Raw genomic sequence first — 10940 nt, 5'->3', positions numbered from 1 at the left:
GAAGGAGGGAGGAGGAGGGGGGAAGGAGGGAGGAGGAGGGAAGAGGAAGGAGGAGGAAGGAGGAGGAAGGAGGAGGAAGGAGAGGGAAGAGGAAGGAAGAGGAAGGAGAAGGAGGAGGGAAGGGGGATCTCTCCAGCTTGTCACCTGCTGAAGAGCAGGCACACAGGGCTCTGCGCTCAGCACTCTGTCATGCACAGGCCTCTCGTCTCAGCGCTCTGGTCCTGGTTTCTCACCCCTGCTTTCAGCTCACAGATCTGTGTCACCAACACTACTTTGACAACTGTCTTCCTTCTCCTCATCTCTCTCTCACAGGCTTCAGGCACTGAGAGCTCTTCATGCTTCTGATGTTGGCTGCTTGTTCAGGTTAGACCTCAACGAGGACAGATATAAGGCAACTAGCTGTGGGTCAAAGTAAGGGACACTGAAAACTTGGTATTGGTATATAGCCAAGAACCAGGGAAAAGATCTATGAAATTTCCATTTTTAACACTGGTCCCAAAAACCCAGTAGGCTGTGATGATCACATCAAGCCTTCACCGTGAAGCCAAAAACTGCTTTCCAAAGGCATTGACAACCAAGTTTGACATGGTTTGGAGACTGACAGTGGGCCAGAACAATGGCCCCTCTCTGTTGTTGACAGAGAGACCTGATTGCCTTGCTGCTCAGAAATGAGCCCCTTCCTACTGTCTGACCTGGGTCTAATCCTGCCATGCAGACTGGAAAGAAAAAGTAAAGTTTTCATTAGAAAACATGTTATTCTATGAAGTCTGCTTCAGCTCGGAAGACTTTTTCTCACAGGCACAAAACAATGGCATTTTAGACTAGATCACAGAAAAACCTATCCAAATAGCGTTCCTATTTCTGCCTTATTTTTCAGAGGAAAGCTTCAGTATTAATAAAGTAGAGGATAGAAGAGATTGCATTTCTGATGCTGCTCCCAATGGATGGACCTTGTCTATACAGGAAGGAATAAAATTCGTCTCAGACAATATTTATTTAACACAGAAACATCATTTTAGCATTAACATCCCATCAATTCAATTTTCATTAAGGATAGCTCTTTACCCTCTCACTCTGGCTTCTCTTTTCTTTTCTCTTCCTCCTCCCCCTCTTCTGCTTCCTTCCCCTCCTCCCTCTCCTCCTTCTTCTTTTTTTGGTCTTTTTGAGTCCTCCTCCTTTTTAAAACAGGGTCTTACTCTATAGTCCAGGTTGGCCTGGAGCTTGCTATGTAGACTAGGCTATCCCTGAATTTGCAGCAATCCCCCAGCCTCTGCCTGCCTCCCAAGTGCTGGGATTATAGATATGAGCCTCTATGCTTTGTTTATTTTTATTTTATTATTTTTTATTTTTATTTTAATCTTATGTGTATGAGTGTATTTCCTGCATGTGTGTAAGTGCACCTGTGTCATGCAATGCCTGTGGAGGTCAGAAGAGGGCATTGGATCCCCTGGAACTGGAGTTACAGATGGTTGTTAGTGGCCATGTAGGTTCTGGGAATCAGACCTGGGTTCTCTGCAAGAGCAGACAGTGCTCTTAACTGCTGAGCCATCTCTCCAGCTCCACCCAGTTTATTTTTTTAAGAGAACTATTCTCAAGGTCTCAAAATAGCTGCCACTACTCCAGGCAGTACAATGGTAACAACTTCCTTGGCATAAAAAGGAGTATCCCTTCCTATCGTGTGTTCCATTTTCAGAGTGAGGAAAACGCCCAGAAATCTTGCTTCAAACCCTCCATTTTCACTGGGTACAATGGCATACCTGTCTAAGTTTGGTGATGGAATGGGGTCACCACAATTGGCTTAGACCTCTGCTGCTAGTACACATATTATATGAGATATATCATTTAAAAATTTTAGCAGTCATATTAAAAAAAAAAAGAAAAAGGCACAGATGATGTTAGTTCTAATAGTATATCATATAGAACCCAATATCTCAAAAATATTTAGTTCAAGCCGGGTGTGGTGGTGCATGCCTTTAATCCCTGCACTTGGGAGGCAGAGGCAAGCAGATCTCTGTGAGTTCAAGGCCAGCCTGGTCTACATAGTGAGTTCCAGGACAGCTGGGGCTACAGGGAGACCCTGTCTCAAAAAGACCAAAAAAATTCTTTTAGTTCAATATAATAAATTCAAATAATCAATAAAACAGATCATTAGTGCCATATTTGCATCCCTTCCTCCCCCATGCTGTGCAATTCAGGGTGTCTTTTGCCCTTACAACACATCTCAACTCAAAGTAGTTGCATTTCAAGTGAGCAAGCCAGGCTGGGCCAGTGGCTTCTTTGGTGGTGGTGAAGGTGAGCCTCCATGGCCAAGACTCAAGGCCTTCTGCCAAAGCCCCACTTGGATCTCATCATACACAATGCTCCTTGGTAGCTTCTAGAGTTTTGAGCATGTGGTCCAGATCCTGTAGTTAAGCTCATGGTAGTGGGCTCTGCCCCGTTCTCATGTGCATGTCGACTCTGGGCACGGGGAGCTGTGTACAGTTCTCAGAGTGTCTGTCTTCTGACGCCCCCATCTTCTCACTCAAGTCCCTTCTCCTTTCTCTTTCTTTCCATGATCTTACCCTGCATGACTTCTTGCCTCTTTCCAAGATTAATGCTTCTGCTCTGAGCCCTACATACCCGCACATGCTCTGATCTAGAGCTCACTGTGTTTGCACTGCCTTGGGTTGGCTGTGCTCTCCTAGATGCTAAGACCCTGAGGGCTCTGTAACCCTCCGCCTGGTATGCAGTGGGCATGTAGCACCGGTCCTGCAGAGTAAAGGCTCTACCTCAGCTGAGTAAAAGATGAAGGGTGGATGGACAATTGCCTCCTCCTTCCAGACCTTTTGCATCTATGATGGGAAATCAGCCTTTCCAGCTCCTTGCCCAGTTTTCTAGGACAGCCATAACAAAGCACTGCCAACAGTATGGCTTAACAAGGAGTTCTTCAGATCAGGAATACAAACCAAGGTGTGGTGGTGGGGCTGTTTCGGCCCCAGCTGCCCTGAAATTCACTACGTAGACCAGGCCCGCTTCTGGCTAGGATTAAAGGCATGCACACCATGCCTGACTTTGGATCACCTTTGTTCCTGTCTTGTCAATGGTTCCTGTGTCTTCTCACCTTCCTTCTGTGTGTGTCTGGCTCAAGTTTCCACTTCACAGAAGGACACTGGCCAAATTGGATTAGGGCCCACCCTAACAGCTACATTTTCACTAGATCATCTGCAGTTGGATCACCCTCTCCTTCCTCCCTCCCTCCATCCCTCCCTCCCTCCTTTCCCTTCCTTCCTTCCTCCCCCGCCCTCCTTCCTTCCCTCCTTCTCTCTCACTTTTCTTTCTTTCTTTCTTTCTTTCTTTCTTTCTTTCTTTCTTTCTTTCTTTCTTTCTTTCTTTCTTTCTTTCTCTTTTTTTTTCATTTCTTCCTTTCTTTCTGTGAGACAAGGTCTCCCTGTAGCCCCAGCTGCCCTGAAACTCACTATGTAGAGCAGGCTGGCTTCTTGCTGGGATTAAAGGCAGATGCACGATGCTCGACTTTGGATCACCTTTTTTTTTTTTAAAGTAAAGTCTAACTCATGGGTGTTGAGGGTTAGAACTTCTGTATCTTTTGGAGTGAATGCAGTTCAGCCCATAGCATAGCTGAGGGCAGGTGTGCTCTAGCAGGCTGCCACAGACTGAGCATCCTTCAATGCACATTGATCATGGGGCAATTTCCCTGGACTAAGAGTCCAAGCTTGACTCCTCCCCCTGCTCAGCAAATGCAGGCGTCAGTCAGTATTGAACTGAATGTTTTTCTCATTGGAAGGATCTAGGGAAGAATTTACTTATAAAATCCCTGCAGGTTGTTGGCACAATTTACTTCCTTGTTGCAGGACTGAGATCCCCGGTATTCTTGGGTCACCAGATGGAGGCTCTAAAACCCTTGTCACAGATTTTCCATTTGGAAGCTTGGCTCAGGATGGAATCTCTCTCTCTCTCTCTCCCCCTACTTTTTGTTCTCCCTTTCTTTCTCCACTCTTGGGAATAACATACAGTCACAGTCCTTCCCACCCTCAGGAATAGAAGATTACACAAGGGTGTGACCCATTTGGGGGGGGTCACCTTAGGGCGACCTGCCTAGAAGCAATGTCTCTTTCTCAGCCACCCTGCTGCCTCAGAGAGGCTGTGCTCTATTTCTTATCCTTTTGATTCCACAAAATCTGCCAAGGGAAGGAGTGGGGAGCAGTGGTTCATTCTCGATACTCAGCTGCCCCCCAAAAAATAATTAAAAAATGGAACTCAGGGCTAGAGAGGTGGCTCAGTGGTTTGGAGCATGGCTGCTCTTCCTGGGTTTGGTTCCCAGCACCTACATGGCAGCTAACAACCAACTGTAGCTCCAGTTCTAGGGGATCCAACACCCTCTTCTGGCCTCCACAGGCATTGCATGACATGGGTGCACTTACACACATGCAGGCAATACACACATATACATAAAATAAAAATAAAAAAAATTTTTTAAAAACCCACTCATACACACAAGGACCTGAGTTTGGATTCCCAGAATCCCTATAAAAAGCCAGGAGTGGTGGTGAGTTTCTGTAATCCCAGAACTGGAGAGATAGAGGCAAGAGGATCCTGGGGGCTCTCTGGCCAGCCAGACTAGCCTAATCACTGAGTTCCAGGTTCAGTGAGAGATTGTCAAAAAGGTGGAGATCGATAGTGGATGACACCTGACGTTGACCTCTGACTTCTGTACATGTACACATGGGCATATGCACCTGCACACACATGTAGTCTATACAACAACCCCAACAAGTAGTGACATTTGGTATGAAAACAAGTACACAGAAATGACAATAATGGTGGCTGGTGTTATTGAGTGCTGGCCATATGCCATCTCTCACACTTGGCATATGGTTCTTCATTCCACTCCAACACGAACCACCTGGTGGGAATCATCATCATTCCCATTTTACAGATACTGAGGTAGAGAGAGCCAGTGAGCTGTTTCCAAGGCCTGTCATAGAGGGCAGCCAGTAGATGGGAGGTTCAACTCAATCCTCTGAATGACACTGGGTGGCCAAAGCCACATGCTTAGCTCCTGAGCATGTGCCCTCTGTAGTGTCTGCTCCGAGGTTGCACTCACGTCCGTGTGCCCTTTGCAGCTCTTCTTTCCTCATCCCTGCCTTCTAAGTGATCTGTTCTTTATGACCGATTCACTTTTCCATCAAACTATAGAAAAAGCAATAAACTGAGCTTACAGGGCAAAGGGGACTCATTTGTAGTGAGATATTTCTGAGCAGTAGTGAGGAGAATGAAATGGCCGACTCTACCAACCATAGTGCTCCTGGCTTGCTTTGCTTGTGGTACTCAGGTTCGACAATGCTAGACATTTGGTTCACTTGGTAGTCTAAGTTTCTGGGAACACTGAAGGATATTTTATTTTATTTTTGACAATAAGCAAGACCTGGAAGCCAAAGTTTCCACAAGGTTCCTTGTGAAGACCCACGTGTTGGAGAGCACTTGCATTCCAGGGTGGTGATCACACAGTACTAGATTCACAGATTCTGAAAACATGCGTGGCAGGAACACACCTGGCCCCAGGGCTGGCCATGCCCCTGAAGAGCTCCACCGTGACTTAGATCCTAGCTCTAATGTGGATTCTCAAAGTGAGGACAACTCCATCACTAAATTCTGTGAAATTTTAGCCTTTTTATGACCTACATGCCATTTTTCTTGGTAACGTTTTCTAACTAACGAAATTTGAGTAAATGCATTTCTCAGTCTCTTGTCTGTGGTAACAACGGCTTAATACAAGATCTTCTTTGGGACATGAAGCTTTTGCAAGAGAAATTTTTTTTCTCTAAAATAGCAAATGGGGGTGTATATGGAGAGATGGCTCAGCAGTTAAGAGCATTGGCTGCTCTTGCAGAGGACCTGGGTTTGGTTCTCAGCACCCACATTGTGGCTAATAACCATTCGTAACTCCAGGGGATCCAATGCCCTCTTCTGACCTCTGTAGCCATTGAATGACATGGTTGCACTTACATACATGCAGGCAATATACTCATACACATAATAAAATAAAAATAATAAAAATAAAATAGCAAATGTGGACATTTTATTTCCAATCTAGTAAAATTTAAAAAATTAGGTTAGTATACAAAGCAGTGGGTTAATTACGGCATCTTCATACATGTACATCATTATACTTTGTTGTCAGTCTCCCACTGCCTCTTGGTGACATGATATTCAGGTGCTTAAAATGTCCATAACCATTTCAGCATCCTCTGATAAGACTTCAGTGGATAACATACTTTTAAACATTTTAAAAAACTTTTTACGCGTGTGTGTGTGTACATGTGTGGGCTCACACATGCCACAGCACACATGTGGAGGTCTAAAGACAACTTGTGGGAGCCATTTCTCTCCTTCCGCCATGTAGGGTCTGGAAATCAAACTCAGGTTGTCAGGCCTGGTGGCAAGGTCCAGTCAGGTGGGGCCAACAATGCCAAGGCGAAGAATCTTGGCTCCCACTAGAGCTTCACAAAAAGAAAAAGGGTGGATACGTAGGAGGAAGTGTGCCCTGAACAACCTGCGCATGCTCGCTGCAAATGTGCCAAAAACATCTGGCTGAGTCAAACCTGTGTTCTGCCAAAAGACATAGAGACAACTGACAGGAAAATGGCCTGATACAGAGAGCCAATGAGGAACAGACACGACCTATCAATGGACCAATGGGACACCGGGAGGGGGGATATAAGGGAGCCCCATATCCGCAATAAACGAGTCTGCAGCTGCTCACACTGCCTGCTTCTCACCTGACTCCTGGAGTCTGCGACGTGACTCCACGCCGACTCAACCCCTGCCCAGAGGGCCCCAGGATACCTGCAACACAGTCACATACTTTTAAAAAGAAAATGCAATGATTATGGTGTTTTTAACGCCAAAAGCCTCCTTCTTGCTGTTGAAGGGCGTTGGCATGATCATCAGGCCTTTGACAAAGCCTAAAAATGCATCTCACTGCTGCCTTCATCCCTCCACAAAATGGTATCCTCTTCCTCTCTCCTTCCTGGGTACATTTGTGGGTTTGGACACTTCTGGGTTTCATTCCAACCCCTTGCTTCATTCAGGGCAGCATGTGCTTAACTGAGAGACCAAACAATGGGGCTTCCTTGGAGTTAGGAGTGGTCACATGACACAATATTGGCCAATGAAAGGTAAGCAAAAGTCTACTAGGGGAAGACTTCTAGAGATGCTCTCATCTTCTTTGGTAAAAAACCCAAAAGACCCATGTGGCCTGTGCCTTCTGGTAAAGTGCCCTTCTCTCTTCATCTTGCCTGGGGTGCGGTGTGAACCCTGGAGCAGATTTCTTGGCACCATACATGGACATATCCTCTGGAAAGATAGGAGGTACTTGATTGCTTAAGTGGCTGTACTAACTCTGTTAGATTAAACGTGCTGCTACAGTTGGCTTTTATAACATAGTACCAAATACATCTGAACAGAAACAATTGTGTAACACAGGTATATGCATATTCAGGCACTCTCAAGGCAAATGTCAGTGTAATTAGTTACTTGTCTCATTACAGCAACAAAACACCTGACAAAGCAACTTGAGGAAGCCAGGGTTTATTTTGGCTCAGGGTTTACACGGGGGATACAGTCCATCAAGACAGGGAAGGTGTGGTAGCAGAAGGAGGGGTCACATGTGTCTGCAGTAGGGAAGCAGAGCGATGAAAGCTGTGCCCAGCTCCCATTCTGCCTTTCGTACAGGCCAGGAACCTACCCCAGGGACTGGTACCTACCTCACTTAAGGTGGGTCTTCCCACCTTAGTTATCTAATCTAGATAATCCCTCACTGACGTGACCAAGGATTGGTTTCCCTGGTGAGTCTAAATCCCATCAAGTTGACAATTAAGGTTAACTGTCACAGTCACCTAATGAGAAAGGCCTCTGACTACTCAACCTATATGAACACCCACAAACATGTTTTTCTCCTTAGCGGGCTCGAGTTTCACTTTCACAAACCTGTTATCATTTTGTTGTGTGTTTGCTTTTCTTCACCACAAAATCACTCTGAGAGAGTAGGGACTTTGCTTGCATTGAGATGTCTAAGAAGCATTTGTTGAATGAATGAACAAATGAACACAAAATAGATACTACTGTCTTCTAGACAGCATTTCTCTCACTTAACCATGTATCACTTTCCATGTCAATCCTTACAGGATACCATCCACATTCTATTTAATGTCTATGTGCTACTCCAGTGTTTGGATATACTGTTGTTTTCTTCTAAAATTTTAAACATTTATTTATTCATGTGTGTGTGGGGTGAATGTGTACATGCCATGGCACGTGTGGCGGTCAGAGGACAACTTTTGGGAGTCAGTTCTCTCCTTCCACCATGAGGGTTCTGGGGACTGAAGTCGTCTTCAGACTTGGCATTATCATTGCTTTTTAAATTCCCGTCATAGATATTTGAGTTCTGAGTTTTCCTTACACACATGAAAAGCCCATGATTCCTGTCATTGCCGTGGGAAAAGGGGTGGTTAGACAGAATACCAGAACTGTGGTATTTGGTCTGGCTTCACCAGCTCAAAGAAGGAAATCCCAGTCGTCGCTGGAATATTTCCCCAGGTTGGGTCATTTTAAGAACCGCTGGGTGCCTCTGGTTTAGTCCAGAGACGTTTAGTTTCCTTTCCCAGTTTTGTCTGGCAAGAAGAGAAAGTTTGATTTTTTTCCCTTTTTCGTCAGTGCTGGGGATCAAAGCCAGGGCTTTGTGTGTGTGAGGCAAGTGCTCTACCACTGAGCCACGGCCCAGCCTACAATCTGATTTTCATAAATTCCCTGGAAAATCCATTCTTTTGTTCTTCAGGAGCAAAATACACAAGAAGACACATATATCACTCTCTAATTTTCAGAGATGCTTCAGTCTTAAATCCACATGAAAAGGACAAAAGAGGAAACAACTCTCCAAGGACAACGAGCCCAGTCTCCCTCCCTAGACAGTCACCTCAGCCTGATGCCTGAGCGTTAATGAGCTAATGGCCACCTCATAGAGGTTTCTAAGAATGATGGTGGATGTGGCTTTCATTTGTACAAATTTTCTTCCCCAAAGAGGAAGCTAGCTATAAGGGTGAATTGATTTGTTTTTACCTCCAGAGCAAAAAAATTTCCAGCAACTTAAAATGAAATAATACTTCATCTTCAAAATATATTAAGCCATGTTGGCCATCCCCCAAATCTTATAACTAGTTTCTTGTCTGTTTGTTTGTTCTAGCTTCTAGAAACTCAAACTTGTTTCCTTTGGTTGATTAAATGGATAGTGCATTATGACATGAGATTTTATAAATGAATTAGCGCTTAATTACACGTCAGAAAAATTTAAGGCATTCGAATATGCCACAGCTGTTTGTGGCTGTCCTTTCAAAGATATGCAGAGGCCTGGGGGTTACCTGGCCCTATGGGGGTGCACACCTTACTCTTATACTTCTTTTAAAAAGCTATAGAAAACTGATAGCTTTGCAAATAATTTGTGTTCATACAAATACAAATAGTTTGTCAGTGCAATACAATTGAATACTGCTTAATGGATAAACTAACATTTACAAATTCATTTCAATATTTCTTTAAATTTTTTGATTTATTATTTTTATTTTATGTGTATGAGTGTTTTTCCTCCAGGTATTTAAGTGCATCTATGTCATGTAATACCTTCAGAGGTCAGAAGAGGCATCAGGTCCCCTAGAACTGTAGTTACTGACAGTTGTTAGTTGCCATGTGGGTGCTGGGAACCGAATCTGGGTCCTCTGCAAGAGCAACCAGTGCTTTTAACCACTGAGTCATCTCTCCAGTCCTGTCATTTCAGTATTTCCCTACTGTGTAAAAACTTGTAGGTCATCGACTTTGAATTTTCAGTTCTCAACTGTAGCATCTTTGGTTCCCTACCTTAATTAATCTTTGACATGTATTCATTTTATATTTTTATGTCAATCATGATTTTATTTTCTTTTTGAAAGTTATTTTTTCAGCCTATGTCAAGTCTTGCAACTGTTCTCATTCTCTTCATCTTGATTTTATTTAAAAAAATAAAATGTATTTAAATTTTAAAAAATTAATTTGTTGTAAGGGCCTTTCAGAATAAAGACAAAGTGACATAACATAATGAACTAATGTCTATGTACACGTGCATGACTCTGTCCCAAACCTGTAACATAGAACACCCAATCAGCATGTATGTTTCCATATAGGGGGGAGAAAGGGACTAAAATGTAAAGGTGATCTGACCAAAAGCATATGAGACAATGCTTCACTGAGCTCAGGGCTCAGCTTTTGGATGTGAATCCGCCAAGCCAGTTTTGACACGAGTAAACACTGCTTTCCGAAAACCTCAGTGTCCCGTTGTCTCTTCTGCATATAAACATAATGCAACATTTCTTGGGGGCTTATCTGGGATTTGGAGACAATGATTTTTTCTCCTTTGTCAATGGGACACTGGGAGAGTTGACCTCATCTGGTGCCAGGAAACCATTGGATCTGTAGGAGACTAACCATGACAAAGGAATCCAGTGAGGTGCAGGAAACAGTAAAGGGAATGCCACTCATCGGATGGGTAAGAACCTTAGTTCATTTTGGTAAGCCTTCCCCTAAAAGGAAGAAGGGGAGCTTGATCACCAACCACTGTTGCCCAAGTAGTCTGACTCTAAGGTGCTGGCAGTGGGTTGGAGGTAGTATGTGAATGTGACTAAGTGAGATGAACAACAGGAGAGTTTTAATTCAACCAAGGGCTGAAGCGAGTGTGGAGTCCTGATCCACAGAGTCTGTGGCAATCCTACAGTTTATGATCATCATCTTTGGAGGGATCCTTACAAATTAGCATCTAGAAAGGATATGCATGACACCCTGACTTTATAATCCATTATTATGGTCCAGCCACCTGGGTAGAGGATGGGTCCTGGGGGGTACTGTATTCCCATCTATAT

This window comes from Nannospalax galili, unplaced genomic scaffold (assembly GCF_000622305.1).
Source record: "Nannospalax galili isolate Female #2095 unplaced genomic scaffold, S.galili_v1.0 scaffold158, whole genome shotgun sequence".
Lineage (NCBI taxonomy): Eukaryota > Metazoa > Chordata > Mammalia > Rodentia > Spalacidae > Nannospalax > Nannospalax galili.
Note: the sequence above shows the minus strand (reverse complement) of the source record.